Source organism: Pecten maximus, chromosome 19, assembly GCF_902652985.1.
Source record: "Pecten maximus chromosome 19, xPecMax1.1, whole genome shotgun sequence".
In the NCBI taxonomy this organism is placed as follows: domain Eukaryota; kingdom Metazoa; phylum Mollusca; class Bivalvia; order Pectinida; family Pectinidae; genus Pecten; species Pecten maximus.
The window spans coordinates 5,586,081-5,605,504 of NC_047033.1; positions in this window are offsets into that span (position 1 = coordinate 5,586,081).

Genomic DNA, 19,424 nt, shown 5'->3' on the forward strand with positions numbered 1-19,424 from the left:
CTAAAAAAAATATAAGGTTTTGCCAGAACTACTTTAAAATAAATTAACACGAACTAAAGTTTATGTCGTTTATTATTTTTAATACATTTTTAATTGTAGAACTATATTTTTTAGCGTATTTTAATGAAATAAATAAAAATAAATTGTTTATAGCGGTTTTTAATGTAATAAAAAGAAAATTCAATAGTTTGCCGTTTAATATCAAATATATTTCACTCGTATGGCAGACTTTTTTTAATATTTTCACGAGTGCGTATTATCCTCTATATATTTAATACCGGCATTGGATTATTCTGCGAAAACTTAACTGTTGAGCTTGTTGTGCCTGGAAATTATGAAAATCAAATTTAAATTTAACAAATTATTTCTAAATCATAATATTGGATTTAAAAACGACAATAACTGTAATTACCGTAGCAGATATCATATTAAAGTGTAAAAACAAAATTGCGGTCTCCAGATAATCAAGTGGCGGCCGCCAGATAATCAAGTGGCGGCCGCCAGATAAAATATTTTCGCATGCCATGAAAAACATACTCCAATGTGAGCCTAATACGCTTCCGTATTACAATACGCTTCCGTACCTTTGTCTGTGTTCTGATTTTATAGTAGATTGTTCTAGTTGCATAAAGTTATTTCGCTTTGTCAGACTTATTTTCTGAGTGACATCTCAATTGCGTTCTCATATTATTTGATTGTCCTTAAACCTGGTCACAGTTTGGTACCGTATTAATCCGTCGTCCTCTTAGGTCGTCCCCGTAAACCTCGCACTTTTTACTAATCGAGAAATGTGTAGCTTAAATTTATTGTATATTTATTGTATCTTTAGAAGATATCTTATTGTCCCATATACAAGTGAAACTATTTGCAGCGCCTTAACATGGATCTTGTAAACTGGCTGATCGCAGGGATATTTTCCTATGTCTTGATGTTTGGGTCAACTAAAGTCAGTTTCTTCCGACAGACGTATTCCTCCCAAGGTGGCCTGCGTTTAATAGTTAAATACCACGGGAGGAAAATCACAATTATTCAAATTATAAGGCATATCGGCATCTATCGAAAAATGATGTTTTGTAAAAGTCGGTGTCACTGTGCGATGAATCGTTGAGGTCAGATGAATTAGAAGCGAGGCGGAATTACAATGTACCCTGTATACGCTGTACTTCAAAACAAAATAGTACACAAAACAATTAAAGAGTTATAATGTAGCATATTATTTTGATTACGACTGAACAATCATATATATTTTTATATCATATTATATTTACATTTTCACTACGCTCCAACTCAATGAACATAGTAAACTCAGATCACTTCATTTCCCGTTGAAGATTTTGGGTCGCGTGCTTTTGTTCTGAGAGACGAATCACTTTCTTGCCGGCGTGTGAATACATTAACTGAGTTTACAATGGCGATCGAGTACTGCACCGCCTCAGACTTGAATGCACTATCATTTTGTGAATTGTGTAACATTGTTATAAACGTATATGAACACAAGTGGAATAGCCGCTTTATGTGCGAATAAAAATGCCAGTATAATGCAGACAGTTTAGAAAACAGGATCTGACAGAACACTGACACTCCCAATAGCACCGAGCTTATAGAAAATAAACCTCAATTTCAAAACTATTTAACAACACAAAACAGACTGGTAGCAGTAGTATGCTATATCGAACACAGGGACACATTATTGTCGTAATTTGACTCAATCTAAACATATGGAGAACACAAGTTTCCGGCCGTCGAATACCGCCAATTTTCAAATCAATATTTCTTTACTTACTATTGTCAGAATTTACATCCCAAAACGCCAGTGCGACAATGAAATCCAATATTTCAAGAACACCATGTACATCATCAGCTAACCTGCGACTAAAATCCACATTGTTACACTTTTTCTCGAGCTCTGAATATCCCAGCTATTAGACTGCATCACATACGGTCACAGGGGTGCGGCGTTAAATTTTGAGTTACATATGACATCTATAAATAATCGAAAGACTAAAAATCCAACATTCATTCAAATTATAAAACCTTACAAAATCGATTTTTTTTCAAGGCTTTAGAGAGTATATAAACACTGTTTTTTTAATGTTGTGATATTTCACTGAACTGTCGTCACGTTAACCCTGTGCTCATTTTTTTAACCGAGTCCCGGTGTCTCGAGTGACCAAATCACACACATACTATACTGTCAACACTGCACTTTAAATTCGTATTTATATGGGTATTGCTAAGTTTTTATCATACAATATCATAAATATTTGTTATAAATGAATATTTTCCCTTGCAAATATCGTATTTATGTGTATCAATATCGTAATAATCAAAACGTGTATGGGACTATATTTTGTGTTGCCTTGGCGACGAGAATAGCTGACTGACTGCTGTTCCACTACTGTGCACACATGTACATGTGTACGATAAGTATGTTACAAAGTGACGCGCTTACGTCACACCGTTTCGACCGAATTTTGCAATCTGGCGGCGAAGTTTTTAATTTGGTTAACGTAAATATAAGGACTGATTGTCAATTATGTTGCTTGCATGGACTGATGAAGGGAAGGGAAACCTCGTGCAAGTCAGTCGTTTGCACGTGTACAATATTTCGCGATTTCCCTTTAATGCAAAGGATGAAATTTTGGGAGCCTGAAGTTGGTTCCGAGTTCTGAGTTCCGAGTTCTGAGTTCCGAGTTCCGTTTAAGTAAAACGGAACTCGGAACTGGGACCAAAACCAATAAAGCTAATACATTGCAGCTCCGTTTTTCTTAAACGGAACTCGGAACTGGTTCCTAGCTCCGTTTTTCTTAAACGGAACTCGGAACTGGTTCCGAGTTCCGTTTATCTAAAACGGAACTAGGAACTGGGACCAAAACCAATAAAGCTAATACATAGTATTTCAGTTTTTCTTAAACGGAACTCGGAACTGGGACCAAAACCAATAAAGTTAATACATAGTATTTCAGTTTTTCTTAAACGGAACTCGGAACTGGGACCAAAACCAATAAAGCTAATACATAGTATTTCAGTTTTTCTTAAACAGAACTCGGAACTGGGACCAAAACCAATAAAGTTAATACATAGTATTTCTGTTTTTCTTCAACGGAACTAGGAACTGGGACCAAAACCAATAAAGCTAATACATAGTATTTCAGTTTTTCTTAAACGGAACTCGGAACTGGGACCAAAACCAATAAAGTTAATACATAGTATTTCAGTTTTTCTTAAACGAACTCGGAACTGGGACCAAAACCAATAAAGCTAATACATAGTATTTCAGTTTTTCTTAAACAGAACTCGGAACTGGGACCAAAACCAATAAAGTTAATACATAGTATTTCTGTTTTTCTTCAACGGAACTAGGAACTGGGACCAAAACCAATAAAGCTAATACATAGTATTTCAGTTTTTCTTAAACGGAACTCGGAACTGGGACCAAAACCAATAAAGTTAATACATAGTATTTCAGTTTTTCTTAAACGAACTCGGAACTGGGACCAAAACCAATAAAGCTAATACATAGTATTTCTGTTTTTCTTCAACGGAACTCGGAACTGGGACCAAAACTAATAAAGCTAATATATAGCATTTCAGTTTTTCTTAAACGGAACTCGGAACTGGTTCCGAGTTCCGTTTATCTTAAACGGAACTCGGAGCTGGGACCAAAACCAATAAAGCTAATACATAGTATTTCAGTTTTTCTTAAACGGAACTCGTAACTGGGACCAAAACTCGTAAAGCTAATACATTGCAGTTCCGTTTATCTGAAACGGAACTAGGAACTGGGACCAAAACCAATAAAGCTAATATATAGCATTTCAGTTTTTCTTAAACGGAACTCGGAACTGGTTCCGAGTTCCGTTTATCTTAAACGGAACTAGGAACTGGGACCAAAACCAATAAAGCTAATACATAGTATTCCAGTTTTTCTTAAACGGAACCCGGGTTCCGAGTTCCGTTTTACTTAAACGGAACTCGGAACTCGGAACGAACTTCAGGCTCCCAAAATTTTACGAATTAAAAAGGATATCTAATTTGCGTGACTTCTGTTCCCGATGTCAAATTACAAACCGTTCAAAATGTGATTGTTGAAAAACTTAAGGTATATCACAGCGAATTAAGACATTTGTATATCGTGTCGACCTGCTTGTCGATCCGGCGATAGCAACTTTCATCTGTAACAAATATTCTATTCTGGATAATTATAATTATATATAATTATTATAGAAATAATATAATGATTGAAAGCGGCCGAGTCGGCTAATGACGGAACAATATGACAATATTAGTTTTAACCCAAGTTTACCTGTATATTATTTCGCGGATAATATTTACCCGTGTCTCAATGAATCGCGAAATAGCGAAAATATCTCTCCCGCGAAAATAACCAGCTATGTGCTATATCATCATCATAGCCAATCGTAGACATCGTAACAAATCACAGAATCGGCGTGTAAGGTGAAAATAATAGAAATATTAAACCCAACAGCTAAGTTTAAAACACAATTTAATGATACATACAAAAATAAGCAATTTACAGAGATAATGTACAATTAAAATTAAGTGGTGTACAAGGTGGTGTATTAAATAAACAATGTTAATTACTTATCATATAACAGCTGTTCTTGAGTAATCCTTTCATATCCGTTTATCTAGAAATAAGAATGTTTATAAATCCAACAGTTCACAGTTCACAGCTCAAGGCAATTAATAATCCAACAGAATTCACAGAACCCTCCTTTTCAGTTGAAATCAGTTCTCAGTATCAAGCAATTATAATCCAACAGAATTCACAAAACTCTCCTTTTCAGTTGAAATCAGTTCTCAGTATCAAGCAATTTATAATCTAACACTATTCATATAACTCTCCTTGACAATTGTAAGTCAGTTCTGAATAACAATTTTTATTACATTTTTACCAGTGAAATATCAAAAATTATTCATTCTATAAAAGTGATATCATATTTTTCACTAGTGAAAAATATCACTTTTGCTGATTCGACCAATCAAATTAATGATTAGAAAATACCAAAATAATTGACCAATCAGAAAGCCCGACATATATGTCAGCACCTGGACATGGGAAACTACTTTTTTTTGTTTACAAATTATCGCTGTAGGCCTAGTTAGCATACGGGGTAGGTTTTTCGTTGATAAAAAATGTAATAAACAGAATATCTAACAGTGTCTTCAGTAATACCAAATATATTTCACTCGTGTGGCTAATATTTTGATATTTTTCACTCGTACTGCGCACTCGTGAAAAATATCAAAATATCAGCCCCACTCGTGAAATATATTTGGTATTACTGAAGACACTGTTAGATATCCTCTATGTCTCTCGTGGTACATTGTATTTATACTACAGTGCAATAAATATATTTCCAACAACCTCTTTTCTAGAATTTCCCAACATAATTATTGTAAACAAAATATTATGACACATCTCTCTACCAGAACATTCCAGAAAAGTTTATTTACATGTAAGGTTGCAAGAGTTATACATTTCTGTAAGGGTTGTTTCCCTTAAATCAATAGTATGTCTAACAGGCGGTAAATGGTGTACGATAAAACACATGTAACAGAAACCAAACTCTCAACGCTTGTGTGTTCAGTGTTAATGTTAAAGACAGTTCAAGGCCGTTATAAAACTGACCTGCCTTGTTCTTGCAAATAAAATATACCAACTAACGGACTATAAAGTCGTAGGGCGCTATGAAATTACCTTCATAAGCTGGTCTAAGCCTGGTGAAGTCCGTAATACAAAATGGCGAAGCAGTACGTCGATGATTCAAGAGTATATATCCAGGACGAGATAGCCGACTCACCATCGCCAAAATAATCTAGCACAGCTCTATTTCACTTAAACTCACATTTCACGCTTCAGTGTTTAATTCATAATCGCACGAATTGACAATGCACTTACAGGACTCCATACTCCCACATTACAAAATATGGTAAACGCCATTAATACTGCAAAACCTATATGGTAAGTAAGGTGACTACCACTATTCCGTAGACGTGCGGACGACAGAACTGTCCAATTGAATACGCACATATATACAAACAAACATACAGACTGGTTATTGCTAAAGCAAAGATGGTGCCCTTTGGTGTTTATTTGGGAAATAGAAAAATATACAATTAGCTTGTGAAATAATACTAATGATGACCTTGACCTTACAGCACCGAAAACTCCAACTAGTTCACGATATATTATGATGATATTGAAAGATATGATATAATTATCAATACAGTATATTATTATTTTACGAGTATCTAAATTTTCAAAATCCTTCAAGGAATAAAACCTTTAGAGTTCTGAAAATAATTTTCTAAAAATAGAAACGACGACCTTGACCCAACAACACAAATACTGAAACCTTTTGATACATCGATACATAGATACATAGATTTATTCTGACAGCATACATAAAATATGTTCAGGATTTACATTCTTTGATTGTCAGCTCGTAATAAAGTTATTTAAATAATAAATAATTGTTTAGTTCACAGCTTGATTTTCTATTTGAAACAGTTCTTTTGTGGCTGATTTTTCCAATGTTCATCAAGTTTATATTCGAATTGTTTAATTGATATGGCATTTACAACATCAAATGGGAGACTATTCCACATAGCCACAATTCTCTGCGCGAACGAATATTTTCTGACATCTAATCTTGAGAATCCTTTATGTATTTTAAAGTAATGTCTAATAAAATACTGTTATATATATGAAATAAACATAAAACAACACTTAACGATACTGTATAATGTCTTTGCTGATTTGATATTGTTTACACACGGCTAAGTGTTATTGATATCCATGTTTGTACATGTATGAATAAGTAATGATTGAGTGGTTCGGGGTATAAAAAGAGAAGAAAAAACTAAATATACCAAATATATATGCCACAAGGACAACACATACAAAGTTGGTGTACCCGTGTAATCGTGTATCCCTGCAACTTCCATGTAATAGATGTACTTCAGAGAGTATTTATTCAAGTTCCGGCTTTAGGTCAGCACAAGTTTACTACTAACCAGGCGCACTTGCATATAACTTTTTTATGTATTATTGTATAAGGCAGTGGTCTTGGTACAATTGAAGGCACAATGTTGACAACTCTGCCACGTGCCAAATGGCATGCAACCTTTAAACCTGTGTTTCTAAATACGAATATTTACACCCTAAACGCATTATTGCGTGAAAAATCACCAATATCCTCCAACCGGACAACATTTTGAAAACTGCTCCCTCAGTCTGCTCAGGCTCCTTATTTACATACGAGGCTGGAGTCATGCTGTTGCCAGATTTCCTTTTTTTTTTAATTTTCATAAAAATGTCAGATTTCTTTAAAACTAATGAACGCGAGAAACTCTCCCCTAATGGTGAAAACCCTTGGTATACCCTTGAAGGACTGCCGAGCTCCTATAATTCTATACTGTATATTATACTTGTAACCTAGCAAATTCTGTAAGAGAATCGCCCATAATATTACAACACATTTTATGGTTCCAAACCCCTTTCTCTCTCCAAGTCTGTACCACTAAAGTTGGGAGGCTTTTGGACTTGCACAAAGGTTTATTGGAGCGAACTTCTATGGTGGCCAATTTCGACTACGTCAAACTATCCTATAGGAGCCCTCGCCAATCGAAAAGCGACAGCACACCGCGTTAACAGCAACAGTGTGTCATGCAACAAAATGAATGCGCCATCTGACAAATTGTCATCCGGTCGCAATTGCGGGGCTTTTTCGCATGGTGCGTTCTTTTTGTCACTTCCCACACATCTGCTGTCCCCTGGACTTTCTGCTCTTTCGACGTTATGTCGACTTGTGTCGGAAATGGGTTACTGCTAACAAACATTTGACCACATCCTCTAGCCAATACAAACACTAAAAATGCAACAAACCAAATATTGGTCAGGATTCACCCTACTTTTACCTGCAAACTTAATAACTTTGAGTACAACGTTAACTCTATTTCAAATTAATATCGTGCAAGATATAAAACATGAAATATTTAAAACAAACATTTAACAAATTAATTCTTTCGCACAGTTTCCCCCCTTAGTTGAGTCATGATATAAAACAATCGAATATATATGATAAGAGCAGCGAGCTATTTGTACAATTACGAACAGTATATAGCCGGGGACGTGAACGCAAATCTCCGCCTTGAATAATAGTTTACAGTCGTCTGCCACATGAGTCAAGTCTATCCAAGTTGTTTATATATGAATACTTAACAGTGCTGACCTAAAGATCACCTTTCCTTACAATTTACTTCTCTATTACGTAGAATTCAATATAACATATTCCTTAATTACTCTGGCATTAGAGAAAAATATCTCCAACTTCCGATAAATCCTGGTCCTTCCTAAGTTTAAATCAAGTAACTTTGTGAATGCAACATATAGAAATGTACGCAAACTCCTGCGGCAGACTACTAGAGACCAATGTTCGTAATGCTACAGAACACAATTTCAATTATCGGGGACACTTGTCATGCCGAACACAGTTCATTAGTGTTAATCACTCGCCGCTGGGAGTCTGGAGTTTCGTCTTGTCGTGGCCGGCGTGGTCGCTCTGTTACATATAGATGCTGTGACTCTTGGTCATAAGCAACATCGGTATATGTATGTATGCTGTTTCGTCTTAATGTAAGAAAGCCTGTAATGGATATATCTGGTTAGTTTTAATGAATTGACATACTATCAAATATGTGTGGTAAATTTAAGTACCGTCTCCCATTGTTCACCAGTTCATGTGTGTCGTGAGTGTGTGCGTGTTTTGGAAGCTATAGTATATAGTTTCCCCTTTGTCTCACTGTGATGACACGGGATTGATATAAACTCTATAGTGCTGTCTCGCTGAACTATACTGCAAAAGACGTCCAGCAGGACATCCAGTCCAATGTAATTAGTCTTACATCTCCCGAAAATTTGAGCGTTAACCAGGAGTAGCACCTATCATTTTAGAGACTCTGATATGTCTCAATCAGGGAACAGGATAACTCAAAGCCTTCCTCATCGGAGCGAAATATCGACTTAAGGTCAAATGTGAGGCTGTTTTGAAACATTTAAAAGAATAGTTAAGATCACAGTTTTTTGTCGCAACCTTTTGCAGTTGGGAAAGCCCCTTCAAATCTGATCATCACTACTAACTTTGTTGCTATGCAGCCAGGATACAAATCGAGATATGTCCATGACCGCAACGACAACTACGGGAACACATAACATTATTATACCAACAACTCCGATACACTTCGAGGACGTGCGGTCATCAGGTGCAGATATCAACTTCCTTCTGTTGGAACTTGTCTGTTTCTTATCGACGGTTAGCTCTCTCTTGAGAGTTGCAATCTGCGCCTCCAGTTCTTCAAGGGTTTGTGGGAAAGTGACGTTCGCTCGGCAGCTACATACACAAGACGGACTGTTAGATGGCATCCCAATAGTAGAAGACGGTGTTCCTTAAGCCAAAAGGATGAAAAAGCATCATAATTTATTTTTTTTTAGTATTATTACAATTGTGACGAAAGTTCGGTAAGAGGGCCGGCCACAAAACCTCAGGTGAAGATCCGAGGAGTGGGTTGGACATTCCCTACTCGTGTCGGTTTTGATTTACTGAAAGTTGAGAAACGGGCTGGTCTGTCCTGTCGTGGTTATGTCATGTCACTTGGAAAGACACTTTACCTAAATTGTTTTGGGTTGCATACAAGGGTGCCCCCTATGTTGTTCATTGTGGTAGTCACCAACTACTGTAAGGCCCCACCTCAAAATTACTTTTCGCGGTGCTATAAACCAAGCAAAGAAACACATATATTATGATTCATTTGGTGACTTTCACTTAACATGAAAAATATAAATTGCAATATATACATGTTATATATTGGAAGAAAAAAAGTTCTTACTTTGCGTAGATTTAATGGATTCCGTCGTTGTTGCCACTGTACAGACGTCAACTGAAACAACAAATTGCAAAACAAGTTACATCAACTTATAGTAATCAAGTTTAATTGCCCAGACGGAAGCGTGATTTATTATTATTACATTTGTACTATTAGACAAAAATTTAAAGAATGGAACATGCGAAAACATTTAATTAGTGTGTAAAGAAGAATTTTGTCGCGGAGACTAAATAGTAATGTACCAAAGGAAAAAAGATACGCAAATTTTATTTTCGATAGTTATTATTTTACATGATCCTTTGATGATGTGTTCGTTCATGGTGTAGGTTTCTAGATTATTTCATCATTACTGAATACATTTTTGTTGCCCTATCTTGCGTGAATACCGTTAAAGCAAAGGAACCCTAAGCTGATTCCTGATCCAAATCAGTAGCTTGTGTGCGCATCATTGACATCAGTCGCTGCTCTTACTCTCATTAGCACTGTTCCAATCAAGGTGTTTATTGCCCGTTGAGGGATACATGTATTATTTCACTCCTGAATAAGAACCTGTGTGAGTTGAGCAACGTTATATGAGACGTTGACGCGCTTCCTAACCTGCCTCTGCGTAAATGACAAGCCAGCATAGGGACGTTAAATTGCGTTGATCAGTCCTTTCAAAATGGCGCCATCAAGTTGACGTGGAGTAGTGTCACAAGAAACTCCCTCGACCGATTTTCACTGGCAGATTATGAGTTCCGACAATTTGACGTGCCGTCCCCGTCACCGTCTGACATAAGTTACGCAAGTGCGAGGGACGTATGTCTCTAATTTGACTTCTTGACATAATGCGCAGCCGTCCGCTCCAGGGACGGTCACCCAATATTCCTGTGGCTCTGAGACGCCCAACTAGACGGGATACTGTTTTCTCTTACCCTGGACAGGAATTTCCGCAATTTAACCGGGGTGAGATTTTCTTATCTTATCTCACCCTAGGGAAAAGTCAAGCTACACGTGCTCTTTGAACGTGCTCTTGTTCTCGATAGGATGACGCCACTATGACCTGACCCAGAACGTTAGAATGTTAAATATCAGTATTATTCACAAAAGAACTTAAAATATGTATTAATGATCAGAGTTAACGGAGTGTTTGGTGTTCTTTTTGACAAGCTCATCGGAACTATATTTTGTATGAAATCAACATCGTAAGGTGTAAAGCGTATGCTGCAGCCTTATCACAACAGTCATCCGCCGTTCACGTGTTGCTGTTTACATACATTTTGATTTGGTTCACACTACGATTGGAAAACAGGGTAAGAGAAAAATAATCAGTCACCCCTTTTTGGGATGAGATAGGGGGATCACAACTCTCGGGGTACATTGTTAAGTTCCCAAACACTCGACAAGTCTCGTGTTTGGGAATTTAACAATCTCCCTCCTCGGGTTGAGATCCCCCTATCTCACCCCAAAAAGGGTTAAAGATTCTCTTAGTCTCATGTATACCATATTTTTAGACAGCATGGCGTTGCAAATGCTTCTTCATTATCAAAACAATGGCCCAACCTCGATCGACTCAATCGCGGTATTTCGCTGTACACTCATTTCAAAAAATGTTATGAAACTAATCTGAACAATTCCAATGTTCGATTTTTAATTTTCACCAGCACACATGGTGCAAGAGTGTCCGGGATGCATGCTTTGAGTGTCCGGGATGCATGCTTTGAGTGTCCGAGATGCATGCTTTCTTGAAAAAAAACCTGTTGAAAGCATGCAGCGTCGAGCGATGTCATGGTTAACTGAATTTTAACTGAACAAGTGCATAGTGCACAGAGGTAGCTCAGTGTGAAATTCAATTGGATTTAACCAACTGTCGAAAAGGTGTATTAGAAAAACCGAACATGCTTCTCTATTTTACGCTAGTATATGTAACATGCGGTAAAAAGGGTACACAGAAACATCGCTCCAATCAAATGTAAATTTTAATGGTTTTTATTCCGCCATTCCCTACAGCAAAACATCAACGGAAACGAAGAATGAATTTATACAATTGGCCGATCAGAACGCATGAAAATGTTCATGGATCTGAAAACCACAGTACAGAAAATGAAATTGTATTAAACAGAATATAATGATTAATCTTGTTCCCTTAAAGACAAAACTTTTAGAGCTGAATATAGAGATATATTATCATTATATCAATAATGTATTGATAAAAGCAGTTAAGTCTTCGCTCAAAATAATCTGTTTAAATGTCTACTATGTAATTAATATAATGTACATAATTATATGATATCGTATTCGGGAGAATACGTCACCCGGAGACCCCGGAGATGTTGGTTATAAGCTACATCTGTACATGTAACAGAATCAACACAGATGAAGAATGTCTGTGTCGAAGCACACACAAACTCTACTACTCACCAATTACACCATGCATCTTGCACATTAGTAAGGCCGTCCTTAAATGACCATACAAGTGGGTTTGATAAAATTATACTCTATGTGATAAGTTTAACCTATTTGATACAAACAGGTTGCTGTTTGAAATGTTATTTACTTAACATTTCTTAAGTGAGAAATATATGTATTTGATTGTGATGTCATAATATGTTATCATACCTTTCCTTGTTTTACACTAGAAACACTATAGAAATGCTAGTTGAAAAACGTCCTCAAACAATGCTATTTATCATGTCGAAAGTGCTATTTACCCGGAATTAGTGCATTCATAGTTTCGCGGATTTTTTTTTTTTTTTTTTTTGCTTTGTTAATTCTGATTGAACAATGCATTTGTCTTATCCATTCGGATCATCTCTACCGCCTTGTATTATCATAAAGTCTGAAAACTCTTAAGAAAACGTATGCATCCAAGACGAAACATAAACAGTGTGTTTACCAAAATTGTTCGAGTGAATGCTACAGGAACATTACGGGAAATGACTTCATCTACAAGATTAGATAATCTGGATGAAGAAGCGTTGGAGAGGATTGTTTCTGAAAAACAAAGACAACACTAACACACAATAAGTAATGCATTTAACGATTTAAGACTTAAATTAATTGTCGATAACGAAGTTAAAGAATATTTACCAAACACCTGCACTTCACATAATGTCAACGGTCCAGTCAAGTCTCCAAGTTTTTCTATGAAAACGACCTGTCCAGCGGACCCGAAGGAGAAAGATCTTGTTTCGCCGTCGCCTATTGGATCATGTTGAGTCTTGCATTCGCTGTTTTTAAAACGGTCTGTTGTTGAATTTGTTAAGCAGATTTTGAACTCCCGTAGTCTTTTATCTGGAAAAAACCGGTATTGTAAAGTGATACAAATTGTACAATTACATTCATCTAAACTAACATATTTGCCGGTGTGAAGATTGAAAGGATAACTCAAACACATTTTTTCTTGCGCATTTACTACCAGGTTTAACATAATTAAAGATATATAAGAAATTGGTTAAATTCAACGTACCCGTCAAGCAGGCAGAATTATTACGGAAAATACCAACTGGTACATGTACGTTTTTCTTTTCTGTTGACGTTACATTTGCTAACACTCATTCAAAAGTAATTGTAGCGAAACCAATTTCTGAATAGTTAATAACATTTGAAGCCGATGATACATCCCTATAGCGAGTATGTCGACGCAATGAAATTACTGGCATGATTGTTACGCCGAATTGTTATAGCGTTAAAAAAATACGGTTTGTTATAGTGATATTGAGTACATACAGATATTGGGATCACGCCGGTTTGTTATAGTGATATTGAGTACGTACAGACATTGGGATCACGCCGGTTTGTTATAGTGATATTGAGTACGTACAGACATTGGGATCACGCCGGTTTGTTATAGTGATATTGAGTACGTACAGACATTGGGATGACGCCGGTTTGTTATAGTGATATTGAGTACGTACAGACATTGGGATCACGCCGGTTTGTTATAGTGATATCAAGTACGTACAGACATTGGGATCACGCCGGTTTGTTATTGTAATATTAAGTATGTACAGATATTGGGATCACGTCAGTTTGTTATAGTGATATTGAGTACGTACAGACATTGGGATGACGCTGGTTTGTTATAGTAATATGAAGTACGTACATACATTGGGATGACGCCGGTTTGTTATAGTGATATTGAGTACGTACAGACATTGGGATCACGCCGGTTTGTTATAGTGATATTAAGTACGTACAGACATTGGGATCACGCCGGTTTGTTATAGTGATATTAAGTACGTACAGACATTGGGATCACGCCGGTTTGTTATAGTGATATTGAGTACGTACAGACATTGGGATGACGCCGGTTTGTTATAGTGATATTGGGTACGTACATACATTGGGATCACGCCGGTTTGTATAGTGATATTGGGTACGTACAGACATTGGGATCACGCCGATTTGTTATAGTGATATTGAGTACGTACAGACATTGGGATCACGCCGGTTTGTTATAGTGATATTAAGTACGTACAGACATTGGGATCACGCCGGTTTGATATAGTGATATTAAGTACGTACAGACATTGGGATGACGCCGGTTTGTTATAGTGATATTGAGTACGTACATACATTGGGATCACGCCGGTTTGTTATAGTGATATTGAGTACGTACAGACATTGGGATCACGCCGGTTTGTTATAGTGATATTAAGTACGTACAGACATTGGGATCACGCCGGTTTGTTATAGTGATATTGAGTACGTACAGACATTGGGATCACGCCGGTTTGTTATAGTGATATTAAGTACGTACAGACATTGGGATGAAGCCGGTTTGTTATAGTGATATTAAGTACGTACAGACATTGAGATCACGCAGGCTTGTCATAGTGATATTGTGTATGTATAGACATCGGGATCACGCCGGTTTGTTATAGTGGTATTGAGTACGTACAGACATCACGCCGGTTTGTTATAGTGATATTACATTTCTGTAAGTACGTACAGATATTGGGATCACGCCGGTTTGTTATAGTGATATTAAGTACGTACAGACATTGGGATCACGCCGGTTTGTTATAGTGATATTAAGTACGTACAGATATTGGGATCACGCCGGTTTGTTATAGTGATATTAAGTACGTACAGATATTGGGATCACGCCGGTTTGTTATAGTGATATTAAGTACGTACAGACATTGGGATCACGCCGGTTTGTTATAGTGATATTGAGTACGTACAGATATTGGGATCACGCCGGTTTGTTATAGTGATATTAAGTACGTACAGATATTGGGATCACGCCGGTTTGTTATAGTGATATTGAGTACGTACATACATTGGGATCACGCCGGTTTGTTATAGTGATACTGGGTACGTTACAACATTGAGATCACGCCGGTTTGTTGTAGTAATATTAAGTATGTACATACATTGGGATCACGCCGGTTTGTTATAGTGTTATAGTACGTACAGTTTTCGGAGTCAAGCCGGTTGGTTATGTTGATGTTTTCAATGTTCGTTATAGAACCAAGGTCCACTTTCCACCATTTTTCTCCGAGGTCTTCTGTATGTGAACATGATCCTGTTTCATAAATGGCGTCCATGTTTCCATCTATAGCCCGCTCTGCAAATCCATCGTACTCCAGAGATGATTGTGAAGCCGTTTTGTTCAATGCGATATTTTCAAGGGTACACATATATCCTGGATATAGAGACAACAAAATAAACACTTATGTATTGATATGATGTGCAAATCAAATATATATTGATTTAGATTCAATCTGAGCAAAAATATCACCGACTATTCAAAAATGTTCTTTCTCAGATTTGATAATAGAGGTATATGAAAAAAAAACAATAAAAGCGGGTAATACAAGAGAAAAATTATATCGGTCCACGCTTGAAACATTTGAAATTTGTCTCCCTTCTTTTGTTTCGTACCTAGTATCCATGTATTTGAAAGTTAAATACTTCATTTACATTTTAAATTGATTGAGCAATTCAGACCGTATTTACGTAATTGATATTTATAACATCCGGGTATATTGATATTTAAAACATCCGGGTATATTGCATTACCACCGTTATTTCTGTGATCAATATAGACAGCAAAGAATAACGACATAATAAGGAAACTGTCATCAAAACTCAAAATGGATTATGTGACGGCAAAATAAACAAACATATAAATTTGAATGGTGACCCTTAAAAACGAACAAGGAAAATAAGACCAGGATATCCGAAAGAGTAGGCCTCTTCAAATTCAGGTTAATTAAGATTTTTCCAGAAGAAATAATGAGACTGGTAAGGTTAAGGTTTTTAACATCCCTAATTTGTAAAGCTAAAATTAATTGTTTCTTATTGCAGTACATCTTTATTAGTTGGCTAGAAAACCATGTTGACTTAGCAGGATGAAATATGACAATATATTTTGAAAACTATGATGCTCTGATGAGGTTAATTATCAGGATCTATTTCACTTAGTAATGTAAGGTAGTAGGGTGAAACAAAAGAGCTATTTTACTAAGCATGGTGGGTTTATTTTTAATGATTTTAATGAAACATTTCTTGTACAAGATTCTTCATCCTGTACACCAGACTTAGTGCGTGGTAATTGTTATGATAGTAGTTTTTGAACGTTATGACACTACAGTTTAAAAAAATTAGCCTTGAAATTAAAAAGTAATCAGAGTTTTCGCAGGGATTATCCAGTTGATTTTTGAAACCATTGAGCTGATAAAACACACACTAACTGTTTTGATATCACACACAATAACAGTACGTATTGAGACACTGTTGAGAGTATATTTTCAGAGAATTTCCTCTATTTCCGAACCTATTGGAAACATCTTTCCATATCTTCAAAACGTCCATTACATCAAGATCGTGTGTTCCATGGATTACTTTATGTAGTTTGGTCATACCTCCACGCTATCTGCTGAAAGATATTGGTGTTTAAAGGCATTTCAGTCTATTTGAGTTTAAAAGATTTATTTTTCTTCGGCAAGTTTTGTTGCCCTACTTTGAATCCCTTCGATTTTTTTTTTCAATGTACCTATTGAAACAAAATGGCGCTTGTGAAATCAAGATGAGTTCCTACTTAATATGATTTGTATAACAAGAAAAATGCTCCCTTTTCAACATTTTACAATGCTTTTCTTATAATCGCCATAATTATAATTATGCTTCCGATATTTTTTTCCGCTTCCTAGAGTTGTATCCGCAAGAAGTCATTTTCAGTGGTTCTTCCTACATATATGTATGAGCATCTGAACATATTTCCCGAGATGCAGTTTTAACAGTCATGTACATTGTATCACACAATTTTTCAATTTAATAGCTATTTTCCTAAAGAAGAATGCGACCATTTTCTTCAGTGATATATTCAGTAAATATTGTTGTGTCATCTACAAACAAGTGCGCCCCTGAATTCAGACTAACTAAAAAGTAATTTATTTAGATGACAAACTGTATCGCATTTATATACATCGATAGGATTTTCATTGCCATTGTCAAGAACAGTAAGGAGTTGAAGAGTGGTCGATCTGCCTGACATGAATTAATATTGCTTAATACAGAAAAGTGAGTTGGCTTCCATGTTTTTAACTACAGAGTGTAAGTGATTCATTATGAGTGTTTCCATTGGTTTGCACACAACTGTGATGGGCCTGTAATTTCATACGAGTGATTTGATTCCTTTTTGAAGATTGTGCATACAAGAGCCTACTACCAGACTGTTGGTACTATTCCTGTTTCCATTGATTTGTTATGTGTCAATGCCAATGACATTACCATTGTGTTGGCCAAGTCTTAGGTGTATTACGTCTGAGTCCGGATATTTATCAACATTGGGACATGATAATGCTTCTTGTGTTTCCTTACTCTTGAACATTTCCTTTTTGACATCTGTTACAGGGATTTCAGGAATATCACCGTTTGAACCTGTTACAAATACGCTACAGAAAAGGTTTAAAAGAACTTAAGCTTCCTCACTTTCTCTGTTTTCGCCGATGTTTCACAGCTGTTATTTATATGAAGATAACCTACAGCCGATCTAGTTTTTCACTAACTATTTATATATATTGTCAGATTACTTTCGGGGTTTCCTTTAATCTCTTGGCTAATTCCTACTATTTCTAAATTTGTTGCCTAAAAAACATGTTCGATTGCTTACTGCGTTTGATGTTCATTTGTAGTCTCTCGAAATATAAGGATCCTTTGTTTTAGTGATCATCACGCTTAAGCTTAAACACTTATGTTGGTGCATTCTTATCCTCTATCATATTTAAAACATTACCATTTGTATCCATATTGGATAGTTTCGCATTCTAATCTGTATGTGACAGTCTTTCATTTCCTCTTGCAAACTTTGCCTTTTCATAACAAATTCTTTTTTTAGTTTCTTGTATTGGTTTAACATGTAGCATTGCATATACAATCAAAAAGATATACACAGTGGTCAATCTTCCCCCAATGGACTGCTGTATCTAAGATCACCTATTATGGTTTCCTCGTTTGTTAGTATTACATGTAAGACGTGGGGAGTGTATCGGTCTCTTCATCTTGTTGTTCCCGTAACATGTCGATAGAGATGTAGATGAGTCTAAAAAAACATGTCCTTGCGACGACAACTGTTCCCATTTAGCATTCCGTAGTGTCCAATCTATATCCGGAAAGTTGAAGTCCCCATTATCAATGGATGTGAGGATTTTAATAGCAGCCGCTACTCGCATTAGAATACACAATATATCGTTGTTCAAATTATTCCCTCTATCGGTTTGGAATATGTATATAATACCTACATTAGGCGTCAGGTGGCATGGTCCCCAATCACCCCCACAGTGCAGATGTCTAATATCTTCCACTCGCTCAGTCAGTTGCATCTCTGTTCAAACCCCGGCTCGCCTGGTCACTGACAGCGGGTGGCAGGGTGTGGTAGAGTGTTAGGGATTAGTGAAACAAAGTGCCTAATCATGAATGACAGGTGCGCTGCACGATACCATGGTGTGTTTAAACTGTTGGAACCTGCATTGTCGCACGGTGTATGTACTGTAGCTGGACTTACATTTTGTACTTACAGTATCCCAGGCCAGTGTTGATAATCACGATCTATACTAGCGAGACGTATTGTTTTGTAAAGTTTTTTTATTCAATCAAATTCTACCTTAATGAGTAGCACAGATGTCTACCGGGAAATAAAATATCATCACTGAGAAAACCAAACACCATAACCTTTTTAAAGATCTCGGGAGCGGCAAGCGTCAACACTGTATACTACGTATTTGTATCATGCACTGCATTTTGTGATATACACTTTGAATGTATATGTAAACTATTTCAAAGGGTTCCATATCCGTTAATTTACGTGTCGATCTGTGACAAGAACATCAACGAGATAGACGTGTCGCTATAGTGCGCTAATTGACACTCACTGAACCATTTGTGAGCATGTGTATAGAATTACAATGTACATATTGTGATTGGTACGTAACGTGTGCAGTATTTTTTTATGGTTACACAATTCAAGTCAATACCATTTACATGTTCACCCTTGAATCGATATACACATTCTTTATAACATT